This window comes from Acinonyx jubatus, chromosome B1, assembly GCF_027475565.1.
Source record: "Acinonyx jubatus isolate Ajub_Pintada_27869175 chromosome B1, VMU_Ajub_asm_v1.0, whole genome shotgun sequence".
Classification (NCBI taxonomy): domain Eukaryota; kingdom Metazoa; phylum Chordata; class Mammalia; order Carnivora; family Felidae; genus Acinonyx; species Acinonyx jubatus.
The window spans coordinates 151,979,105-152,006,361 of NC_069382.1; the positions used below are offsets into that span (position 1 = coordinate 151,979,105).

At 36.2% G+C, this 27,257-nt stretch overlaps 1 protein-coding gene and 1 long non-coding RNA gene across 27 annotated transcripts in view; one reads left to right on the plus strand and one right to left on the minus strand.

The window, feature by feature from the left end:
- Window positions 1-27,257, minus strand: part of ADGRL3 (adhesion G protein-coupled receptor L3) — an 818,271-nt gene that overhangs the window by 187,046 nt on the left and 603,968 nt on the right. The window lies entirely within an intron of this gene.
- Window positions 9,406-27,257, plus strand: part of LOC113598830 (uncharacterized) — a 39,274-nt gene continuing 21,422 nt past the window's right edge. Inside the window, exon 1 of the long non-coding RNA XR_003419573.2 lies at window positions 9,406-9,997. This is a non-coding gene — a long non-coding RNA (uncharacterized LOC113598830). The remainder of the gene's footprint in view (window positions 9,998-27,257) is intronic.

Sequence of the window (27,257 nt, forward strand, 5' to 3'; positions counted from 1 at the left end):
CAGAATCTTTATTTAATGTGCTGATTGCAGTCAGTTGATTATTTTGGTAGATTGAAATGCTGAACCACAGCCTTTCAGACATCCATGCTGTTTTAAAAATCTTGTCCCAGGTACTACCAACTCCAAGTTGATAGGAGGCAAAAGCCTAATAATATTTTGAAGCTACTATGACCTGATATTTAGGGGCTCTTTGTTGTTGTGTATTTGTGTTTTTTTAAGTAGCTCTGATTGTAGAATGGGGATAGGAGGCAATTGCTAACTTCTTTTAGTTACTAGACAACCAACATATCTCAGATACTCTGGTCTAAAGAAAATAGACTATTAAAATAATCATTCATAATACCAATGATATGTCAAAAAGCAAATCAAAACAAAAACCACACCAAGAAATAACCATTATAAAAATAAATGTTGCTATTTATGCCTTGACCAACCTTCCTCTGTGTGAAAGTTATTTTAAATAGCTAAAATATATTAGCAAATTTATTATTTATTTTCATTAGGGAAAAAAAGAGATTATCCTCAAATATAGTCTAGGAGATCAGCAGGTCTCCATAGGGACAATGGCAATATTTAGAGATATTTTTGATTATAAGAACTGGGAGGGATGACATCCAGTGAATAGAGGCCAAGGATCTCCCACAATGTTCAAGACAGCCCATTAGAACAAAGAAATATCCCACCCCAGGTGTCAAAATGAAAAATAGGCATATGCCCAAAGTGTTGAGGTTGACAAAAGGGAGTTGAGAAGTAGGCCAGAGGGAGAAAAAAGGGGCATAATCTATCTTATTGGACTAATTTTTGCCATTAAATAAAATGTGTGTGTGTGTGTGTGTGTGTGTGTGTGTGTGTGTGTGTGTGTTGTTTCAGGGATACTTGACAAATTTACCTGTTAATCTGAAGTGGAAAAGTGTCAGATGAGTAAAAAATTATCCTACATTAGTATGATTAATAAAAACAAAGTCCTGCTTTGCTTTCTGTGTTGAATATTTGTTGACTTTGCTTCCCTCTTCTTGGGTAAGCACTCTATTTTGCTTTGACAAACTGTCCATCCAGCCTATGTGCCTACAAACTTCTAAAATGCCACTGAAGATGCCCTCCCCTTCCCTGGACCAGAAGTGGGTCTGTGAATCAAGCTAGACCCAAATAGATATACTGGGAATCTGCATCCTGGGTGAAGTGATATCAGGGTACGAAGGAGTTAAACTAAAGCCCTGAAGAAACAAATTCATTCAATTCTATTTTGTTTTGTTTTCCCTTGGATGGTTTCAAGTTTCTTACCTGAAATATTCATTTTGTTTTTAAGATCAAAAAAAATTTTTTCATAGTTTATGCCGAGTTTAAATCAAACTCATTCGGTGAGATATAGGTAAAATATTTAGCAAATTACATTTATATATAAGTAATATCTTCTATATTCCTTTAAAAAATATCTTTTCTATTCTAACCTAACAGCCTAAAAATAGGCTTATAATGCTTTCTGCATTATCATTTAGATATTTAGGCCATTCTGGATCAAAGTAGTAAACATGTGACAGTGTATGTCTGCTAAACAAAACCACAAAGTACAATTAAATGAAACAATAATAGTATATAAATACTATGTTTCTGATTATTGCATTTTAGTTCAACAGATTCACAATTTTATGTTTTTCCAACCTGTTCCTTTTATGTCTCTCTGTGACACTATTCACAGAAGCCTCTCAGTTCAATAAATGTAACATTTTTTTTTCAGTCAGCTCAATACAAGATTCAAAAGAATCTTGTTTAAAGATTCCATTTTTTGCTCCAGTTTCTGCTGGTGACTTTAGCTTTATTTGGTGCCTCACCCGTATAAAGTTATTCTAACTGCAAATAAAAGGAAATAGAAGATCAAAATTCTGCCCTTCTAAAGCCAGAATTACTAGTTTCTGCATGTGTTTTAGGCAGTAAGTGATGGTCACAATAACATCTAAAAGCTTGGCTTTCTGGTGAATGAGCTTGATTTAACATAAGTATCTAATACTCTGGGGCTTTGAAAATGTCCAAATCAAATGTGAGATACAGAACCAAGATTTTACGTCAGACATGCCAATATTTACTGAGACTCAAGAAAGGCCTTTTGCACTGAAGAGAAAACTAGTTAGCTTGCCTTCTTGCTCTGATAGCTTGAATTTAGTGGGGAAATTGTTATTGGATTAGAGAAGTTATCTGTCTAGATCAATTTCCAATATCACTTGCCAATTTACTGATAAATTAGAATACATGACAATCATTCATGAGTAAATTGATTTGAAATGGATTTTTTAAAAGTTTTTACACTGAAGACTTTAATTCAGTAACTGAACTTGTTTTTAATGTTTATGTATTTATTTTGAGGGAGAGAGAGTGTGTGTGTGTGCATCTGGAGGGGCAGAGAGAGACAGAGAAAGAGAGAGGGATAGAGAGAATCCCAAGCAGGTTCCCTGCTCAGCACAGAGCCCAACTCAGAGTTTGATCTCATGACCATGAGATCATGACCTCGGCAGAAGTCAAGAGTCAGACGCTTAACTGACTGAGCCACCCAGCCACCCCTCAGTAACTGAATTTTCAAGGATGAGATACGTAGATACAGCTCCTTCCTGTACCAGCTAAGTGTTCACCATCTTTCACTTAAATATGTTGATACTATTTTCAAGGTTTTGATGAGAGCCTAACTACTAGTCATATACAATGTACTTTATAATAAATTTTGTCAACACAACAACACTTTCCTTGCAGAGCTAAGTGTTCAGAATAATCGATGCTGACCAAAGCTTCACATGGATAACTGCATTTCATTGCAAACACCTGTTAGAGTGTAATTAAAATAATTTATAGGTAAAAATCAGTCTTTTCTACAACTATGCCACATAAAAACAGATGTTTATGAAGTGATGCTTGTATGTTTTCAATTGTTTAAACTGTGTCCTCATGCTGGCAGTGAGGTTTTGTGTCTTTATTGAAAATAATGAATTACTGCCCTGAAGTTAACAAAATATCTTAATTCCTCCTACAACTAATGTGATATATTTGTAAGACTTGGGTTAAATAATGCTTGAAAATAAAGTAATTACATGTGTACGTAAGTGTGTGCTTGTGTGTGTACTGCTATCAACATAAAATATCCACTTTACCTCGCTTGCCTAAAAGACGTCTATGCCACTATATCCCCAATCTACTGAGACAGGATAATTTTGGTGACGAAACCTAGGAAGCCGAATTCAGGGTGATTTAAAACCTCCTCCCACCTCCTACTCATCCTGGGATGAGTAACACTACCCCAGTACTTGTGTTGGAGCAAACTTTCTCAAACTTCAGCAAACACAAGAATTGCCTAGAGAGCTGTCTAAACACAGCGTCCTGGGTCACCTCCCAGTGCTTCTGATTTAGTCAGTCTGGGATATAGTATGTGAATTTGCAGTTCTAACAGGCTCCGAGGGGAGGCTGATGCTACTGGTCCAGGGACCGTACTCTGGATTGCGCTGGCTGTGAAGAACAAGAGGATCAGTACATGCAAAGACTTGGAGCAGTGGTTTCCCCAGGGTAGTGTTGGCAGTGGGGCTACCCGTAACACCAAGGCCATGTGTGAGCAGACAAGAGTAGGCTTTGTTCTCACCCAGGGCCAGATTACTCAGTATCTTATCATCATAGGCCGGTCTCCTCTTTTAACCCACATTTGACAATGCCAACAAACAACTCTAGTAAAAAGTGGGTCAGGCTAGCTGAAACAAGCCAATGCCATTGGTTGGCTGATCCAGACCCTGGCTTGACATAGTTACGGCTCTACTCCATAGTTTCCATCTTTGGTGCAGACGTATTTTGAGCAACAATATCTTCCTCCCAAGCTCTTTTGAATGTGATCTTGCCACAGAGAAATCAAACTGTACTGGTTTTCTGGGACTTTCCTTTTTTAAAACTGAAAGAATTATGTCATGGTAACTCCTTCTCAGACCTGGGGAAACGTAGAGGGTTGGCCACTTCCTTGCCATTTCCCCATCAAAAAAAGAGTCTAATTCACCTTCCTTGAGTCTCAGCTATCTGTCCCTAATAACTGCCTTGCACCAAGAAAATGTTCCTGAAGTGATTTTATATGACTTGCAGGTCAAGGTCAGAAAAGCTTATGAGGTTTCTACCGTTCTTTTGGGACACGTGTTGAGTGCCTTAATTGGGACACTTTCTTTCAGAAAGCAAAACCCATGCTGAGAGAAGTCACTTCCACATGGAAACACCATATGTAGATGGATGCTCCAGTTGTCAGCTTCCAATAGTGTGTTTGGCCTTCAAGTAAGCAAGCCCCAGCAGTAGCCATGTGAATGGAGAAGTTTCTAGATTATTCCACCTCAGTCATTCAAGTCACCTCTACTGTTCAGGTCTTCTCAGCTGGGACCACAAATATCATGGGGCAAAAGCAAATCAACTCGACCATGCTCTGGGTGAAGTGCTGACCTCAGAATTCATGGGCAGAATAAAATGAAAGCTTATGCTACTCTATTTGGGGTGGTCTGTTATGCACCAATAAGTAACCACAATCCCATCTACTCAAAAAGGTAGCGTCCTTGTTTCTGTTTAGACTTGGTTCTGTGAAGACTTTGCTCAAGCATGCTGCTTCGCTATTGCATTTAATCTTCCCACCCTTTGAAGCTTTGATTTAATGGAATCCAGCACTCTACTCTATCAGAATACTTCTTTAAACATTAAAAGCACTGGCTATTCACTAGGCATTACCCTAAATCAATAACCTATACTATTTTATGTGCTCTTCCCAACACCCTGTGATGCTATTATCCCCATTTCACACTCAAGGGGACATCTTCTTGGCACCGGATTCTGAATTCAAATATGTGCTTCATTCCCAAATCTTGCTTTTAACAATCATCTTTCCCCAGTCCTTACCTGGTAATCCTGAAACCAGTTTTCTTAACTGGACTTATTTTTTTGAATATTTATTTTTGAGAGAGAAAGTGCACAGGGGAGGGACAGAGAGCAAGGGGTACAGAGGATCTGAAGCAGGCTCTGTGCTGACAGTGGGCAGCTCAATGTGGGGCTCAATCTCATGAACTGTGAGGTCATGACCTGAACTGAGCCACCCAGGCACTCCTGGACCTGTGTTTTTTTGAAAAAAACAGGACATAACTGGGGTGCCTGGGAGGCTCAGTCAGTTGTGTGTCTGACTTCAGCTCAGGTCATGATCTCACGGTTCGTGGGTTTGAGCCCCCGCGTCGGGCTCTGTGCTGGCAGCTCAGAGCCTGGATCCTGCTTTGCATTCTCTGATTCCCTCTCTCTCTGCTCCTCCCCTGTTCACAGAGTCTCTCTCTCAAAAATAAATAAAGATTTTTAAAAAATTAAAAAAAAAAAAGCAAGAGCACATAACTGCCTTTCTATACCTCTCCTATTCCAAAATTGTGTCTTCTGGCACAAAGCAGCACCCTCCCTACATGCTCACTACACTAGGAAATAGATTTTAATATTTCATATGTAGACATGCTGTCCAATTCGATACAATGTGATGAGTGATTTAACAGAGTAATATTTGGCAGCTTGGCTCAGGGAAGAAAGCAAAGAACTAAGGATTAGACCAAATATAGTTCTTATCTTGGCTCTATCGCTTTCTATTGCTGTGTAAGTTACTTTCCACTTGCTGACACTTAGTTTTCTTACTTGTAATAGAAGGATGATGATGATGGTGATAGTGATGATAACAACTACCTTGTAATATTGCGGTGATCACTAAACGAGAAAATATAAAGTTCCCAAAAGAGTAGTTGCCACATGACAGGCACTCTCCTGGTGGCTATTAATAACATGAAGGAGCTCTGAGAGACGATTGCCCTGCAGTGGAGCATTTCAGTGGCAACTCTGAGCGTAGCACCCAGGGGAGGTTCCGCAGATGGAGTGGAGCGGATGAGAAGATTGGCATGATGCTGGCATCAACAAAGGGGCCCAGGTATTGGCATCAGAGCACTGTGTCAATGCCAGCATCGTAAAAGTCTCTGCTCCACCCAGATTCAGAGAGATAAAAAGATTAGCTGGCAGCTGCTGTTATCCTATCTCTGCTTGTGGGCAAATTTGTTCGTTTTCTGATCAGTAACGCAAATAATTCCACATTTCATCCCAACCCTGATAATATGATTTTGGACAATGCGAGGAAGTAAAAGGGCTTAAGTTTATCTCCATATTGTTATGGAAAAAGACAAAAGAAAGGAGAGAATGGGTTAGTTGTCCCACCGCAGACACGGAGAAGGAATACAGAAGTGCATGTACACACACACACACAATACACAGCATCCTAAAAACACATCACACACACATACACACACATCATAACAACACACACACACATGCACAAATACGACAACATACCCAGCACACCCACCACACCCCCTATACCCCACGATTGTGTTTCTTAACTTTAAGCTGCATGGTTAGAAGGCCCCTAGGGAGCAGTCAGAGAAAAGACAAATACCACATGATTTCACTCATATGTGGAATTTAAGAAACAAAACAGATGAACATAGGGAGAGGGAAGCAAAAAATAAGATAAAAACAGAGAGGGAGGCAATCCATAAGAGACTCTTTTTTATTATTTATTATTTTTTTAACTTAAACCCAAGTGAGTTAGTTAACATATAGTATAATAATGATTTCAGAATAGAATTTAGTGATTCGTCACTTACATATAACACCCAGTGCTCATCCCAAGTGCCCTCTTTAATGTCCCTCGCCCCTTTAGCCCGTCCTCCTTACCCAACACCCCGCCGGCAACCCTCAGTTTGTTGTCTGTATTTAAGAGGCTCTTATGGTTTGTCTCCCTCTCTGTTTTTATATTATTTTTGCTTCCCTTCCCTTATGTTCATCTGTTTTATATCTTCAATTCCACATATGAGTGAAGTCATATGATGTTTGTCTTTCTCTGACCGACTGATTTTAAAATGCAGCATTGATATTTGATATGCATTGTTTCATGATATTTGCAATTTACATTATAAAATCCTTCTGTATCAAAAAAAAAAGAAATTAAATGCCCTGCTGACTCAATCCTACTGAATCAAAACTCTCTGCAAGTAATTCTGAAGTATATCCAGTAGTTAGAAGATTTGTTTCAAAACCACAAACATAGATATGCACCTTAAATTTCTATTTTTCAAGGTAATTATAAAGATTTCCACTTTGAAAGATATCCATTTTCTTTTAGTATGCTGTTATTTTATTAACATAAAAGCAAATGAGACCATATTTTTCCAACTGAGACAAGCATCAGAAAAAGATAATGTTACTTTTTTAACATAAATGATCAGGCACTAACTTGCCTCCCTTAAAATTGGTTTCACTGATGAGATAACTGGCCGTGTTTAGTGGTTCCCTCTTGACTGCAAATAATGGCACTGTCATGCTACATACTGTAGAAATAGATGATTATCACAGATCCCTAATCACAGCTATGTCCCAGAACTTAATCAGAACAAAATTATAAATACATGTTTAAAAAAATTAAAAAAAATTAATGTTGATTTGTTTTTGAGAGAGAGACAGAACATGAGCAGGGAAGGGGCAGAGAGAGGGAGACGCAGAATCTGAAGCAGGCTCCAGGCTGCAGGCTGTCAGCACAGAGCCCAATGCGGGGCTAGAACTCATGAACTGCCAGATCATGACCTGAGCCGAAGTCAGATGCTTAACCAACTGACCACCCAGGCACCCCAATATTTTCTAAGAATGTTTTAAAATTTAAAAATTTTTTTTAACGTTTCATTTATTTTTGAGACAGGGAGAGACACAGCACGAACAGGGGAGGGTCAGAGAGAGGGAGACACAGAGCCTGAAACAGGCTCCAGGCTCTGAGCTGTCAGCACAGAGCCCAACGCGGGGCTCGAACTCACGGACCGCGAGATCATGACCTGAGCCGAAGTCGGCCGCTTAACCAACTGAGCCACCCAGGCGCCCCTGTTTTAAAATTTTTTGACCTTTGAATTTCCTCTACTTTTACGAAACTGCACTAAGTTTTTGTTTCATGCTTTTCAACAACTTAAAAACTAGAAAGAGGAAAATAGTGTTGAGAAAATATAGAGTTTGGTTTACTAAAACTTACTTCATGATTAGGGACTTAATCACTTTTAAACACCACAAAATTACAAAAAATGAACAAAAACATTTAACACAGTACTAATTTGATCTGAAAATTATTTCAAAGATGACAAGAATTTTAGTTTCTTTTGTGCTTCTGTAGGTAGGCAGGGGAAAAACAAAAAACAAAAAAAAAAAAACAGCGCCCAACTTCAGGTGTTAAACAATTCTAAATAAGGCATCACAATCTAACCATCCATGCCATAGACGTTTTTTAAATACCTCTATTGCAGGTGGTGCATTAAGCACTGAAAAATACACAAAAGGGTGAGGCAAGAAATGCTGATGGAATAGTAAATATTTTATATAGTTAATATATTTATAAAATAATTACGGGATTATCCATTACAAAACAGGATTTGTTTTACTTCCCAAATCTCTTTTATTGACTCATCTCTTAAATTCTGGTGGTTCCTTAGCCATGTCTCAGCCATACTCTTTCCTCCATCAGTTCCTAGGTGAGCTGGTATTCACAACCATCACTTGAGATGTTTCCTTCTATGCTGATAACAAAACCATTCCTATCCCTACAAACACATTTCTTTGTAGGTCAGGGGTCAGCCAATTAAGGACCTTGGGTCAAATCTGTCCACTGGCTGTTTTTGTACAGTCTGTAAATAATTTTCCCGTTTTTTAATAGTTGGAAAAAAATAATATTTCAAGACATGTGAAAACAATATAAAATTTAGATTTTAGCATTCATAAAGTTATAGTAGAATGCAGCCACACTCCTCTGTTTACATATTTCCATTGCTGCTTCCCACCTATTAAAACAGCACTCAGTAGCTGTGACAGAGACCTTATACATCCTTTAATGATGAAAATATTTAACACCTGCTTCTTTATAGTAGAAGTTTGCCCAGCAGCAGCTCTAGATCATTTTATTTACTGCCCTTTGGGCATGGTATCTCTGCATCCCATAGATAGCTCAGACTCACTATGTTAAAACTGAATTATCTTTCCTCACAAGTCAAAGTCTGTCCCTTTCAATAATGAAGTCATTTGAGACATCTTTACTCTTAGCATTTATCATGGATCAAGTTCCAAGAGATTCTGCCTCATTGAAGTTTCTTGCATTTCTCTTCCTCTCTATCATTATTGCTAAAGCCTTAATTCAGACCTCTCACATGGGCTATTAAAAGTCATTCAACACTTTCTCAGTTGTCTACAATCTCATCTCCCTCTAAAGTTGTTCTCAACTTCCTATCCCATCACACTTAAGGGTTGTTGTAACAATACTCTGAGGTGTATTATTTCATCATAGTGGAGGAAATTAGTAGTGTTTGGGTGGAAGTGAGATAAAATATAGTTCCAAGACACTCCAATAGGCAAGGCACCCTCATTGTCCTTGATGAACAGCTGCTAGAATGACTTGATCACATTATTACCTTATTTAAAACTCTAGCTAGGCTTATAAGCTCCATTATAACTGGAGTATGCATGCATTTCCAGGATTTTCTTTTCTAGAACCTTTCTCTTATACAAATTCTGCTTCCAGAATGACTGAGGAATTCTCAAACACTAACGTTGCCTAAGTGTGACCTACTGCTTCTGGATTATGTCTATGCCTCTGGTTTCCCAGATCTATTGGCATGGTGAAATATACCTACGCATTGGGACCATCTCTTCTGCAAAGCCTTTTCAGCTATCCCTGATCTCTAGAATTGAGGACTCCTTCAATGCTTTCAATGCACCCAGACAACTAACTTACTTAATTGCTCTTATTGACTATATGCTCATTGTCCTTTACTACATTATAACCTCCTTGACATTAGGGACTAAGTTTGTATCCCAAGACATAGCAATTAGTAGGCATTAGAGAAATGTTGGCTGAAAAAATGAAGGGAACTGCATCTATCACCTTTCAGATGACAATTCGGTAAGTATTCTTTTCTTCATTGATAGCTCATAATCCTCACAGAGCTACCTCAGATTACTTAAAATGGATTATTAAGTCCCAATGTGGGCCATTTGTCTATGTTATTGGTAACAAGTTGCTGATATGTAAATCTGTCATGGTATTTTCAATAGTCCCAGGAAATTTCTTGAAAGTAAAAAATAATCTTTATTAATATTCCCTATTGCTATTTCTACATTCTTTATTGATAGTTCACTCACTAAACAAGGTCTTTTATATCAGAACTCTTATCTGTTGAAAGCAAGCAAATACCATACACTTTTCAGTTTTTTTTTCTTCTGGATTTGAATGCTTCCGGAAAGTATTGAATCATACAAAAACTTAGTCAATTCTCGAAATGTGAAACTTTGGTCCTGTAATTTTACTTATTTTCTCTTTAATTACCTTTTTATTATACAATAAGAAGAACCAGGTTTTCGCACCGGATTCCTATATACGTAGCACTCAGTTTCCCCTATTTTTAACGTCTTACACCACAATTGTAAACTCGTCACAAGCAGTAACGCATACAAACTGAAGATGTTAAGTAGATTATGCTATCAGTAGTATACAAGTATTCAACAATTCTGTTGTACACCTGAAAGTCATATGATGTTATATGTCAACTATGCTTTAAAAACTCCCACCAGTATTAATAAATTATTATTAAATATAAACTCCATAGTTCATTTGAATTTCATTAGTTTTTCTCTAATGTCTTTTTTCTGTTCTAGGATCCCATCCAGGAAATCACATTACATTACTTGTCATATCTCCTTGGCTTCTTCTGGACTGTGACACTTTTCCACCCTTTCCTTGTTCTTACAGATGTTAACAATGATCAGTGCTAACATCATCATTGATAATTACATCATATCAAGTGTCTATACTATTAACATGTTTTATCGATGATGGTGTTAGCTTTGATCATCTGAGTGAGGTAGTGTTACCCAAGTTTCTCCCCCTTTAAACTTACTTCCTGTTTGTTGTTGTTGTTTTTCTTTCATATTGTATTTTTTGGTAGCAAGTTATTAGGTGTGACTCACACTAAAACTGTGACAATTAAGCTCCATCTCATTGAGGAGGGAGTATCTACATAAATTGGAATTTGAAATTCTTTTCCACAGGAGATTTGTTTCTCCTGTCCATTTCTTTATTTATTCAGTGGTTCACTTGTATCAGTATGGACTCATAGATATTTATTTTATACTCTGTGATGTAATCCAATGCTATGTTATTTAATCTGTTGCACAAATTGTTTCCGTTTTGGCTATGAAAACTGTTTTGGGTTGGCTGCTTTCTTCTCTTTGGCATATTCCCATCATTTTATTTGTTGAGCACTTCCTTACTCTCTAGTACTACAAGATTCTCCAGGCTCATTTTCATATTTTCTGCCCAGCCCCAGACTCAGACATATTTCCAAGGAGCCTAGTTCCCCCTTTTTTTTAAATATGAAATTTATTGTCAAATTGGCTTCCGTACAACACCCATCCTAGTTCCTTTTATTGGAGAATTCTGTTAGAAACCAAGACGTGGGTGCTGGATGGTTTCTTTTATTTTTTACTTTGACTTCAATTTTGTGAGGAAGGTATGGACCAGTAAAATCTCTGGATGTCCTCCATTACAAAGCAATCACTCCTTCTAATGAATATGAATACAATATTCACATACATACATACTTCTACAAATAAAGAGGCAATAAATTCCCAGATATAATGGCTTAAATATGCAAAGATAGAAGATTTCTTAGAAAATATACCAAACCATATCTGAAAATGATAATTATAATGCATCAACACCCATCACTACCCAAAAAGTTAGATATATTTTCAATGTCAAGCAATAGATCTACTAAATACAGGCCTCAGAAGGGTCTATAAATAAAAACAACTGTGTTCATTATAGGTCATACTTCCCACATCTGGCTCTTTCTTGTTGAGTTTTATAAACGAACCTATCCCTTGAGACTATGATTGAGGATACTGGAAAATAAGAATAAATCTCAAATACATATAAATATCAGTGTAGGAACGCAAATCATGTAAAGAGAAACTGCTTCAGTAGGTGGGTCAGAGGCAGAGGACAAAACGTGCTTCTGTAGTGTCTGTAGGAGAAAAATGCATTTTAACATAATTAAAGTAATGATAATACTTTATAGACAGAGAGTGTATTTAAATTCTTCCAAGTATTTTCATAGTCATTATGCTGAAGCCAAAACTGAAATTGTGTAGTAAAATATAAGAAAATTAGCAAATGACGGGGCAGTAGTTCAGTCTGGTTTATTGCTTTTGTTTGCTTCACACTGTGAAAGATTACTGATGGTTTGGGAGATAAAAATAGAGTAATAATATTCCACTCTCCTCAGAAATCAAATGGTGGCATGAAAAAAAAAATTGGTCTTGTCCTCAGTAACTGGCACAGAGCTCTGAAAACCCTTGGAATTTTTCAAGCGGATAGAGTGTCTTTTATTATGCATTAAAAATCTTTCTAGCATACCTGAGTTTGTGCTAATGAGGTGACTCAGGGTGGATACCCAAGATAGCTTCAGGAGGAAGCTGGTTAACAGAAAGACCGAATACATGATTAGAGTGGATGTTTTAGTCTCATCCACCAACCTCCTGGGAGGGGAGCAGGGTCTGGAAACTGGGTTGTAAAAACTCTTGAACAACAGGATTCGAGAGCTTCTGGGTTAGTAAACACAGTGATATGCCAGGAGAGTTGTACACTCAGAGAGGGAGGAACCCCACCCCCTCCCCATACACTGCCTTATAAAATACTTCCATTTGGCTGTTCTTGAGGTGTGCCCTTATATTAAAGCTGTGGTCATAACTGGAGAATTTTCTTGAGTTCAAAGCTGTATGAGCTTAGTTTTACCTAACTACTGAAACTGAACTTGTAGTCAGCTGGGCAGAAGTAGCCTGGGCACCCACTTGTGCCTGGCGTCAGAGGCGTGGACAGTGTGCATGGCCTGAGTCTCAAACCTGTGTGGTCTGCTCTTATTCTGGGAGTTAGTATCAGAACTGAATTGAATTGCTGTAAACCCAGTTAGTATCAGAAAACACCACATACAAACAATATGTAAACAGACCTTAAATAAATGACAATATTTATTAAGGATACAGCATTCAGTCCCATTAAGTTCCATTAAGACTTTCTTTTTTTAGTGCCTTCAATTCAGTAATAAGAAAAACAAAAACAAACCAAAGAACTACAAACTATTGTTATTATTTTCAAATTACAACTGAGAACTTTTTTTAAACATAATATTAGGCACTGGTAGCATTCTAAATATATTTTTAGTTAAAAGAAGGAAGTAGCAAACTGAGAGAGAAATACTAGGGATACTTTTTTTCACAGAAATTAAAAAGGAAAAAGCACGATCATGGGATATGGATCGTTAGCCACTTAGGAGATTGGGCAGTTATGATGCAGTTATGATGCTACAAAAACTTTAAATGGAATGTTAAAATACTGCATGCTTCCAAACTCTGAGAATTTGAAGGAGGCCATTTTATAAATAAATATAAAAGCAGGGAGTAAATCCTAAGGAAGCTTTTGAAAAGACCGCATAGCTAACTGCCTAGAACAGTGGTTCCCAAATGCCAGCCCAGGAACACATACCAATCCATTTCAATTTTTACCAGAACTCAAAACAACATCCTTATTCTGAGATTGTGACCTTTATTCTCCCTTTCCCCAGTAAGAAAAGGTCCAGTACAGGTTCTAATATATTCTTTATATATATATATATATATATATATATATATATATATATATATACACACACACACACACACACATATATATATAACACATGTATATATATATACACATATATACAAATGTATACATATGTAAGTATATATACATACATATGTACATATATATACACTTGCATACTTATATATACATACTCACATATATAAGAATATATATAATTATTATCCTTACTTGGCAAAAGTAAAAACTGGTCAATCTTGTGTTTCTTATCCCTTTTTTGTGTATACATATATTTACTTGGTTAAGTTTTACGGGTACAAGAAGTCTCCTTTAGGGACTTTAGGGCCTGTAATTGATAGCATTATTTGGGTGAGTTGTGCCAAGCATAGTAACAGATTAAGAAACAAGGCTGGAGCACAGAGGTGGATTTAAAACAATCCGCAGTGCATTTCTTAAAGTTACTTAAGAACAGGCAAAAGTCTGTGAGGACTGTTGGTGGCTGTGGTCATCACTGACTGTAGAAAAGGGGTTATTACCATGAAGGTGCAATCTTGACTTAGACCATTTTCCTAAGGGGAAAAGTGCGAGGGTGATTAAGAGGATGTTTGTTCCAAGCTTGCATTAAAAATCACTGCCATTCTAGTGAGAGACATTAACTCATTGTTCAGTAGATATTAGACTGCACATGTATTACGACTATGTTAGTTCGGTCTGGTTTATTGCTTTTGTTTGCTTCACTCATTTTGTGAAAACCACTTGAGGGCATTAATACTTGTTAAATAAATATTGAAAACTTTAAGGCAAGGGATTTCCATAAATTCACTTATTAGCTTTGCAATTTGGGACAAGTTATATTCTCTGGGCTTCAGTTATGCTTTGCCTGCAAAACGGAGACAAATAGTGCCTACTGAATAAAGTTGCTCTAACAATGTAAAAAAAGGGTACTTAAAAAAAAGTGCACACAGTGCTACCTGGCACATGCCCCATAGTTAATAAATATTAGTAACATGAGTCGGCAATAGCAGTAGTAGTGTTAGGGTCAGGATCAGAGGAATAAATGGGCTTTGATTATAAAAAAAAAAATTCCTAAAATGTTTGTTAACAAAGCAAATTCTCTTTCACCATCACAAACCTAAAGAATCAGAACCTCTGAGATGGGTACTGGAATCTCCATACCAGATAATTCTTATGCATATTAAAATGTGAAAACCATCTTAAATAGATACTGGTTTACATTTATTCTACAGGTTTACATTTCTTTTAAAAACATATTAATTGCTTGAGGCAATCAGTGAGAACCAGAGTATTAAATTTTGCCCCCAAGAGTCCAGACTATAGATATTGTGCTAACCAAGGAGCGCAGAGAAGGATAAGGTGCAGATGGGGACACACTTCTAGGGCACAAAAGAAGTTTCTTCCATAGCCAATAGCTGGTGATGATCAAAAGAAGGGAGTTAAATGCATTTTTAAAAAGCAGGAAGTTGAATTCTAAAACTGGATTCTTTTGTGGAAAAATATACCTTCCCAGCAGTTCCAAACATTTTGAGACTTGATTCAAAGATTTTCCATATTTAATTGTACACATTCTAACTAAATGTACTAAGCAGACTAAATAAACTATGACATCTGTACTCCAAAAACAGGTTTTTTATGATACTAAACGATGCATCAATGTAATATCTATGCTAACTAGGCAGAGTTTAGAAAGACAAACTTCCAGTTTTTTAATCTTAAAAAAAAATCTGTTCTAACAAGGAAATGAAAACAATAATATGACCACCCTCAAATTTGTTATTTTTCATCCTGGAAGCTTCCCAACATGTAAACTTTAAGACCTAAACTTTAAATTGTTTCAGAAAAACTTAAACACTAACAATATATATTTTAACTATGACCTTTTTTTCTCCATAAATACATACGTAACTACATAATCAGTTCTGGACGAACTGAAAGTTATGCTGATCTTTTTTTCTAGGTGTATGGCAAAACAAGTCTTCACTATGTTGTATGGTGACAATGTCATTTAGATCTAAAAGGTAAATCTATTGCATCCATTATTTTCTACCCAAAACACATAAATTATTTCACATATCATTGAAGAAGTTGATTCTATATAATATCTCAAAAAGGAAAACAATCTTCAAAATATAATTTCAGGGAACACCAGTTTAGAGTGATATCCTTTTTCCCCCCCTAAGTTTATTTATTTTGAGAGAAAGAGAGTACACGTGAGTGGGGGAGGGGCAGAGAGAGAGAATCCCAAACAGGCTCTGTTCTGTCAACGCAGAGTCCAACATGGGGCTGGATCCCACAAACCATGAGATCATGACCTGAGCAGAAATGCACAGTTGGACACTTAACCGACTGAGCCACCCAGGTGCCCCATAGTGATATTCTTAACAAAATCTCTACCAGAGTTACTCTGTATAACTGTCCCCTACAAATGACACTCAAATGTGTGAAACCAAGAACCTTAATTTGTTATTCACACTATAGGTACTTAATAAATGCTCCTGAAATGAATACATATCTCTTTCTGAGCTATACATACCTACTCACTTAAGTGACTACTAGGGATTTTCATAATTTTTCTGCATAATATGAGTTTTATATAAATCACTGTATTTAAAAATAAATAAAACTTGGATATTAAAACAATATATGTGATAAAAATAGTAGATACACAAGATAGAATTACATCTTTTAGAGTAATAGATATGAACTATTTAATTCAAATTTCCTTTTTTACGCTGAATGATTAAAAATGCCATTGACTCACTTTTTAGTTCACTTGCATTATTAAGAAACGTGGTTTGTTTGGGTTTTTTTTTCCAGTAAGGTAATGCCTTGGGGGAGATGATTCCATTTGGGGATAGAATTTCCTTTTTAAGTGTTTGTTTGTTTGTTTGTTTGTTTATTTATAGAATGCATGCATAAGCAGGGGGAGGGACAGAGAGAGAGGAGAGATTCCCAAGCAGTCTCTGAGGTGTAGGCACAGAGCCAGATGCTGGGACTCAATCCCAGGAATGAACCCTGAGATCATGACCTGAGCAGAAACCAAGAGTCTGTTGTTTAACTGACTGAACCACCCAGGTGCCCGAGGACAGAATTTTCAGTAGTAGTATATCTTCATAGTAAGTGATTTATAAATTTGCTTTATCTAAAGTTATTTTTTTGTCTTTTCCCCTTTGTTGCACTATATTTTTCACTTAATTACAATCTTTTGTGACATGGAAGATATTTAATGCTGCTATAAAGAAGTCACAGACCTAACCCAAATAGATTATCCACTTTAAGGGTAAAATGCTGAGGGAAAACAAACAAACAAAACGTGTCTAGAGAGATTCCAGAGAACCAGTGCTGTTATGCTGACATTTTATCTGTCGTTAGCAATATGCTTTTTTCTGTCACAGTCTGAAAATCTTTGGCCTAGAACAAAATTAGGCAAAGGATCTAAAATGGATGTGGAGTATTTAGTTAGTCAAGTTAACTTTGTCATCTCACTAAGGATGGTACGAGAAGCTAAAGTCATAGCAGAACCCATTCTAGTGTTTTTATTTCACTGCTGATAAGTTTGTGTTAAATGGAATAATAGCATTTAAAACTAGAACAAGACATTTGATTACTTAATTCTTCTAGGATTTAGTGTCTATACATATAAAATGGAAGAAAAAATAGCTCAGAACTATTATGAGTATAAAAGGAGAAACAAACACGAGGTGCTTAGCAGAGTGCATAAGGCCCATGGTGTGTCCTCAACAAATATTAGCGAATGTGAACTGACCATCACAATGTTCTGAATTAAGGAGTTCCTCTGCTCACCATTTTCATCCAGACCTGTATCAGATGACAGTACATATCTATCAGGAGTTCAGATTCTGATGTCCACAAAAGGAGAAAGTAGGAAAATACAATAATGCTGAAAATCTGCCTGAATATGCTATATTATGCCATACAACTCAAGTGGATATTTTTAAGTCAGTCTGCTTTGCAAAAGCATTGTTTACATGTAATGTGTTTATACTTAAAATACCCAAGGCAATGTTTACTGGAATATGAAAATATTTTAAGCAGTCCTCAAATTAAGAATAAACTAAATGTGTTTAGTTATGTTGATTGCATTTTCTCTTTGTTTGTAAGAAATGAAGTCACAGCTGGCATTTAGATATTAAACGAATATAATATCTATGAGAAAGAATTGGAAATTTAACCCAAAGAGAATTAAAATCAGAGACAAGGAACAGAAGATACAGAACTATCTCTAAAGGCTACATATAACTTCTATGTAAAATGGATAAGAAAACCTTCCAAAAGTGCTGCACAGAGACTGTTTATTGGGGTTACATAGCAGCTGACATGCCAGCTTTTGCTCATTGAATGAAGGGGGATCCAGTGTTTGAACCGCATCTCACAAAAATTATATAAAACATCACTGTCATCACAGAAAAGTAGAAAACACATTGGAATCTATCTTAATGATACAGAGAGCTTCAGCACTAAGCGAAGCTTGGTAATAAAGAGAGCAGTCAGCATTTAGAAGTTTGTGCCCTAAGGAAGCAATACTTCATTGGTAATGCAATCTTAAAAAAAATATTGAATTTAAAGTGAAATTTGAGCATTTCTATGGGCAGAATGGGATTTTCACAAATTGTAGTAAGGGCCTTAATAAAGAAAGTGACATACATTTTCATCTTTTTGTGAGAAATGAAAAAAAATAATAAAAACAAAACAAAATAATCAATAGAACTTACAGCAGAAACAAGGAATCCAGACCAATTTAAAATGAATAATATTTTTAAAACAGTGGCTAAGATTTCACTAGAAGAAAACTGGTTATTACCATCATAAACTTCACTGTGTATTGCTAAGAGCTTAACTTACTAGAATGTTTATACTATACTTCCTCTTTATCCAAGCCGATTCAGTAATTATGAACTATTTAGACAGTTACATAAAGCAGACCTTTAGTGATATGGACAGAAATATGAATACACTGGAGCTCTCTTCACCACCTTCTGCCATGATCTAGATGCCTGTGACATCAGTAGCATGTCTCAGAAAATCCTCAATGTATTTTGATTTTTCTCTTATTTGTATGCAGGAGAATTGTTGAAACAGTAGTCATAGGATGCTAAATTAAGCTTTTAAAAAGTATTATCATTTAATTAGTTTCTCCTTGCATGAGGTAATACTATTAAAATTATCAACATAGGAGTAAAAACTATTATCTCATTCCCAAAACTAGTTATAATATATCGAAAAAAAAATTGGATACATGGTATTATGGTTTGAAATGTGTCTTCCAAAAAGAGCTTGGTTAAAGTCTTAAAGTTGGTACCTATAAGTGTACAAAATAGCATCCTGTCAGATACAATCAAGTTAAGATATGGTCAAACTGAAGTTGGGTGGGCCATAAACCCATATCCTGGTGTGCAAAGACAGACAGAGGAAAGGTAGCCATGTGAAGATGGAGGCAGAAATGGGAACTACACTGATACAAGCCAAGGAACTCTTGAGGCTACCAGAAGCTTGAAGAAGCAAGGAAGGATCTCTTCCTAAAGACTTTGGAAAGATCATGGTCCAGCTGTTACTTTGACTTTGAACTTCTAGCCTTCAAAATTATGGAGAGAATAAATTTCTATTGTTTGAAGCCATTAAAATATAGAGTGCTTTGTTACGGCAGCCCTAGGAAACTAATACACATGGTTTCAGAATTAAAAATAAGAACTACTATAACTCAGTACCAAAAATAGGACTGGTTTTATAAGATAAAATTTTAGATATAGGACTTAATTAAAACATTAGAACATTCTGCCTTTCTTCTATCACTGTTTAAATATATATGTGTATGTATATATATATATATATATATACATACACATATATATTTACTTATATTTATTTATTTTCATTTAATATAAATTCCTACTTGGGACTTTTCTTTTAAGATTTTATTTTTAGTAAGCACTATACCCAATGTGGGGCTGGAACCTACAACTCCAAGATCAAGAGGTGCATGCATGCTCCACTGACTGAGCCACCCAGGCAACCCCTTGACTTGGGACTTTTAAGCAACAGAATTCTATGATAAAAATGTAACAAATCTTCACAAAAAAAGTGTAATATCAACTTTCATACCATACACACACACACACACACACACACACACACACACACACACACACAGTACCTCCCCCTTGAGTTGGCAAACTTTTTTTTTTTTTAATGGTTCTACAGAGTTGGTAAGATTCTGGGTAAAGCTCTGTCTGCTTCCCCATACAGAGCTGCTTAGATTATAAATTGGTATTATATTTCTGCAAAACAATTATCAATGAACATTTAAAAAGGTATTATGCCATTTTGCTATTGTTTAATTTAGACATTTCATTACTTAAAAATTTTGTCTAAGGACACAATCATGGATATTTACAAAAAATATAATCATGCAGTTTGCAATAATATTTATGGCAGTGCTATTTATAACATGAACTAATTGGAATTATCCTGTGTCCCATAATATTAGATTGGTTGAATACATTATATTATACCCCTACAAATAAAATATTATAACAACATGAATAATTTTGTAGAAAAACATTTATTGATGTGGACAGTTTTTCCATGACCTATTTTGAAGTTGACAAAATAGGTTGCAAAGCAGAATGTACAAATAGTGTTCCCTGTATAAATAGAACAGAAGGCTAGGTAGCTATAAAATAAGATAATAATATCAGTAACTTCTGGGAAATGGGTATACAAGTAATTTTGAATTTTATTCTTTTTTTTAATATGCTTTACATGAGTATGTGTATTGTTTTTTTAATTGTTTAATGTTTGTTTACTTGAGAGAGAGAGAGAGAGAGAGAGAGAGAGAGAGAGAGAGCAGGGAAGGGCAGAAGAGAGGGAGACACAGAATCTGAAGCAGGCTCCAGGCTCTGAGGTGTCAGCAGAGAGCCTGACGCGGGGCTCAAACTCATGAACCATGAAATCATGACCTGAGCTCAAGTCGGATGCTTAACTGACTGAGTCCCCCAGGTGCCCTGAAGCATGTATATGTTTTTAATTAAAAAGTAAGACTTTATGTAAATATAAAATTTCACAAAGAATAAAGGATAAAAAAATGTTATGCCAATAAATGCTGTGAAAGCATACTTAAGACTACACATCAATAGAATAGTACTGGTGGAGACAATTGCTGACAAGAGTTGGTTTACCTGCCATCATGTAAATATCTACATTGTCTCAGTTTAAATATGTTACTAGATCCCTCTAATCTCTTCCGATTTTCCCCCAAATTGCCATATTTCCCAGGAAGCTACTGATTTTTATCATTAAAGGTTCATAATACTACTGAGCCAATTCTGGGTTACTAAACAGTGCACAGCGGAGTGATAATTGTTAATAAAAGAGAAGAGAGAAAGATAATGAGAGACCTGACCACTTTTCACGAATAGGCTCTTGATTGTCCAAAAAGGAAGAGGTAAGGTGGTGTTCCAAGAGATTTTATGCCTCAAAGAAAATTAAAATGCAAAGAAAATACCAAAACACAAAATTATAATAAAGCTGTTTGTCATACATATTAGAATGTATTCGATGACTGCGCTTATCCACATAAAAATTTTAAAATAAATATAAAGTGGAAAGCTGGCTTTCTTAAAGAAAAATCTCTTCCTTCTTTCCTACTGTCTGTCATTCCTTTTTCTCTCCTAATTTTTAATGGGCTGCTACTGTGTGACCATTAGTCTAGACACACAAATCCCCTGCAGGAACAAACAGTTCAGTTGTCTTTGGCTGACATGTCAACAATAATTGCACAGTGTGTGGTTAAGTGTTAAAGAGAGATAAATACATGGTAGCATGAGAGAAAGAGGAAGCTGGTCAGAGAAGGGAAAGAAAACAGTCCAAAAGCAGTGAGTGCGGTTTGAGTCTGTTGGAATAACACGAACTGAAGAGAGTTTGCAAAAAGGCAAAGGTAGTTGGAATAGATATGAAGGCTACATTAATGGCAGTATTTAAAGCAGTTCAAACCACACAACAGTGAGTTTAATGCCAGCACTCACTTTTAGACAGTCTTTTCCTAATTTAGAGAGGAAAAAAAAAGTAAATATATATAGTTAATTTTTATTCTCAAACCTCTTTTGACTGCTACTTTTGTTTTACTGACAGCGACTGCTATCAGTAAAACTAGCACAAGAATAAAGGAAACAAAGATGAAATAGAAAACACAAAAATATATACAGTTTTCACATTTGTTATGCATTTTTGAGAGGCAGAGATCCTCGTAAACATGATATAGGCACAGTCTACTCGTGAAACTGTTATTGGATCTTATGCTACAGTATAAAAGATGAAGTTTCTCTGTTAGTGACAGAAAATCCAACATAACAAATGGCTAATGCGAGGGATCATTTTATTTCTCTCTCTTAAAACAGGTTTCTGAGCTGGTATGGGCGCAGGCATCTTCTATCATGTTCTTTACTTTTCCTTAATACATAAGGGTCTATTTTGTGATCCATAATGGCTGCTGTAGCATACTGCAACCAGCCCATAGGACGAATAAAAAAGGGAGGGAGAATGACACCTTTATTCAAGAACAGTTCCAGAAAGTTGCACATATCATTTCCATTTATGTGTTATTGGTTAAGACATACCTTAGCTGCAAGACAAAATCTCTTTACTCCCAGTAGTCAGGAGTCCGGCTAAAAATGAAGTCTCCGTTATCATAGAAGAAAGGGCAAACAGATACTAGTGGGCATCTAGCTAGGTGTCTGTGCTACATGGATTTTGCATCTCTATAAGTTTGTATCTACAAATTAAGAAACAACATTGACTTTGACCCACTTTCTAAAAGTGAAAGAAATTAAACCATTTTATAGCATGAAAGGTAAATCTGTTTCTCTGTCTCTGTTCTATTACACCCTTCCCACCTAGACCCACATTTTGAAAGATTTACTCCCCTGGTTCTCTTTATTCCCCTTGTCCATTTAAATCACTCAATACTTGTACAGAGGGGGTCATTATTATAAGAATTGTAAGTTGCTCTTTTTCTTTTCTTGCACATATTTCCTCATAGCCTACTACTGAAAGCAATTTATAATAGCCCTTTTAGGATCAGCACTGGAACACCTGTTTCCAATCTCCAATGTATAAACTACATCTTCAGTGCAGACCACATGCAATCCTGATGAGAAGCATCTATTTAACTGATCTATTTAAGAAAATGATACCAAAGTCATCAGCTACTGAAAACAGCAAATGATGCATCCTCATACAAAACCCAAGCTGCTTTTGAGTAGAGTTTATATAGACTCATCCTCTAGTCTTAGGATTATGATAAAATTGATGGATTTCATTCATCTGAAATCAATACATTAATAAGGTTTTGGTTTTCTAAATGATATGGTAGGTTTTTTTTTTTTGAACCGCATATACCTGAGAAGATGGCTCTTTGGCCAGATGCTTTTTTTCTCCTGCAGGAGAAAGTCCACAAGTGTCTTTGTGCCTGCGTAACCAAGTGTAAAAGAAACCCAGCTCACTGGCCTTTTCAATCAACCAGTCACTTAAATCTAACCTTTGAACGTACCAAAGCAGAATGATGAAGACTTACAGCTTTTAGAGATATCCCTTTAGTTGTTTAAAAAGTAGATATCTTGTAGATCAAAAAATCCATTAGACAATAACAGAATATAAACTTGATTATATACTTAACTAGGTAGAAAAATTCACAGGAAACAAAAACAGGGTGGGGGAGAATGGAGGGAATTTTAAAAAACGCTCCTAGCCAAAATACGATTTTCTTAGCCATCTGTAAACCTTTACCTTAGTTCTCTCATATGAATAATATTTTAACTTATGTAATTTATTTTCACATTTCTCTGTAAGATACTGCTTTTGGTATTTAAAGGTCTCAACTATACAGTGCTTTTCACTAGTACCTTTTTTACATCTCTGTGTTATGAAATTCTGCACACATAGAAATACAGATTTAAATTTGGCTTTGGGAGTTTGCCATTTCATAAAATTTTCCCTTAGGAGTTTCAGCTAATTAAACAAATGATTGCAAAATACCCACAGCGTCAACTTTCCTGGCTCTTACAACTGACTCAAGCCCAATTTCAGTCATCTATCTCTATGTATGCCTGCTTCTCCCCATGCCCCACACCCTCCCACTACAAGTACTTACTACAATAACAACGTGTGCCAAGGTAAGAGTGAAGTTTAGGCAGCAAGGAATTAAAAACTTTTAAGAAAACATCAGGCACCTACACTTAACTTCAGTATTCATACAGGCATGCAGCAATGGAAATCATTTCTCCTCATGGTAATTTATTTTACTCTATGCGACAAAAATTTTTCTTCCATTCTACAATTTTGAAATTATCTCATGGGTTGAATTATTTCATGGCTGTGTTCCTTCTCCTCAAAAACACTGTGTCCTTCTTGTGTGACATATTCTTTGAAACAAATCTGTCTTGCCCTTACAGGGAGGCAGAATTTGCCACCCCAAAATGTGCCACTTTGGCACGTGGATTATTTCCAGTTTAAGTCAGTCAAGACCTAGCAGACTCAAGAAAACCTTGCACCTCTCCTTTGAGTACCTAATAGAATTTAGATAGGGGGCCTGTCCAGAAAGAAGGCTAATACCAGAGGTAATTTTTTATACGAAAGACCTTTCTGTTTGGCAAGACAAACATCTAATTAATAAACACAGACTCTTCTCATCACCTTGTGAATTACCCTCTCCCCATTGAAGTCGCAGGCCTCCAGCTCAATCCTTAGTTCAGGAGGTATATAAGCCTCAACTGACTGATTTGCCCTTGAGTTTCATATCTTTGGGGTTCCCGTACAAGTAAGATTGAATTTGCTTTTCTCTTGTTAATCTGTCTTATATCAAACTATTGATGAAATCAGCCAATAAATCCAGAAGGGGAGAAGGGAAAGTTTTTCTGCCCTTATACCTTCTTTAACTTCTTGTTCTCATTTCCATTTTCAAAATCTCTTCAACTATGTGGTGCTGATGTAAAGTTTTAGGTCAATTACAATGAGCAGTTAGCCGAAAAGGTATGGAAAATAGACACTTCAAAACGAATTTCTTTAATGGCACAAGCTACTGTGATTTTGACTTGAAAATCACCTGAGAATATTTGTAAGGCCTAAGGATGTATATGGAAATTTAAGAAACTACATAATTTATATGCAAATATATAAGTGAGCCTCCAGCTTACTGGAAAGTCCTGGTGGGAACCAGTAATTTTTAGTTATGCCTAAGGAATTTCATACTTTGAATTTTCAAATATTCAAGGTTTAAACTAGGATTTTTAGTGTTGTCATGGTTGTTTTTGATTAGGCAAAATGAGAGACAGAAAAAGGAGAAAGACCTAGAATATAGAAAGTAAGAGGTGAAGAAAGACAAGGGGCAGGGCCAGGGCTGGCAGGCCAGCTAATGGCTTGTCTTTCAGAAGAATGTCAGATATTTGACTTTAAAAACCTATCCAATGTAAATTTTTAGTTTACACTGGTAACAGACACCTGGAATTTAGTTATTACTGTCCCTAGAGATTAGAGGAAGTTCAAGGAGGAAGTCTTCATTAGACTTGGAATAGAAAAAGAGGACAGAGGGAAGGAAACAATTCTAAAAGATAAAATTTAAACCCAAACAAACAAACAAACAAACAAACCGCAAACAACTTCTGGTCCTATCAATGAAGAGGGAAACTTTGTCTTAAGTATCATATTTAGCAGTAATTCTTTTAACCCTTTCCTTCTTCCAAATTCAGATGCAAACTCATGAACTTGGGCTATTTCCCAAATTATCTGACTCATTCTTTTAGGGGAAAATTCTCATTTCAAGAGGGGACAGTGGGAAAACTAACAAATAACAGCAAACACCTTTATCATAACCTCCCAAAGGCCCCAGCACAGTAACTAGTAAAATAAACACTGAAAAAGAGAAAAGTGAAAATAGAGAAGTTCATTCATGTTTGGCCAGTTAAAGGCCCTATGTGGAGATGCTGAATGATTTAGAAGAGTGAGCTCACACTTAGACTCCCAAAAGGGTATACTCCAGATGTGTTATTACCACTCACGAACTGTTAGACCTTCCCTTTCCCTAATCTGTTAAAACGCAAGACAACAGGCCCCAAATTGAGTCGTTTTGCTAAGCCTCATATTACCAAACCAAGACTTAATTACAGTTTTGGCTCTCCCAGAAATGGAACCTTGAACTGGTGAAACAGGAAGTGGCTTGGTCAGCACTAGTTAGGTATGTGGTCTGATAGGTCTGATAGGCCCCTACCATCCCCTGTAAGGAAAGTAACCTTGCAGTATCCAACCTGTTTTTTCTTCCCCCTAGAATAGCAGTCCCCTCCCCTTACCTGCATTTTCTCTTTGTGCAGTTTCAGTTATTCATAGTCAACTGTGGGTCAGAAGCAGATGATCCTCTTTCAGAACCACTATCTGAAAGTCAGTAGTAGCCTAATACCACATCACAATGCCTACCTCATTCACCTCACTTTCTGTCATCAGGTAGCCATTTTATCATCTCACACCATCATAAGCAGGGTGAGTAAAGTACAATAAGATATTTTGAAAGACAGACCACATTTATATAACTTTTATTACAGTATGTTATACATGTTCTATATTTTTAAAGTTTTTTTATTTTGTGAGAAACAGAGAGAGAGAGTGAGAGAGATAGAGAGAGAAAGAGAAAGAGAGAGAATCAAGTGGGGGAGGGGCAGAGAGAGGAAGAGAGAGAATCCCCAGCAGACTCTGCACTGTCAGTGAGGAGCCTGATGTGGGGCTCCAACCCATGAACGGTGCAATCATGACCTGAGCCAAAATCGGATGCTTAACCAACTGAGCTACCCAGGTGCCCTTGTTCTATTTTATTATTAGTTGCTGTTAATCTTTTACTGTGTCTAATTTATACATTAACCTTTACCACAGGTATGTATAGGAAAAATATAGTACACATAGTGTTTCCTACTACCCATGGTTTTAAGCATCTGCTGGGGGAACTACTGTGTAATTTTCTTGTTCCTTTTCCCTTCCGCTCATAAAAATCTGTCATTTTGTATAGCTCCTTGGTGTTCCTTTCGATCTGCTCGATTAGATGCTGCCTGATTCGAACTGAGTGTTGCTTAAGTAAACTCTTATTTTTTTAAAAAAATAATGCCTCAGTTTATCTTTTCACCTATGTAAATAGAAATTTATATCATTTCATGTGTGTTTGTGAAAACTAAATGACACCACTAGTTAAAAGTTAATTCCTTTAAATAAAAAAGGTAACATCATTCTATGATATTACATGAGAACCTAGATTTGCCTTTTTTTTTTTTGGCAGACTATAATCTTTCATGTTTTATCTCCAGAGCCTATAACTGAATCAAAAGCAACCAACTAACTAAAAGAACCAGATACACTATGGCAATGAAAAAGTTACCATGAGAATAATTTTTCTCATTAGTTAATTCAAGTACCACAGTATAACTACGAACTTTAGTCATATAAAAACCAAGAA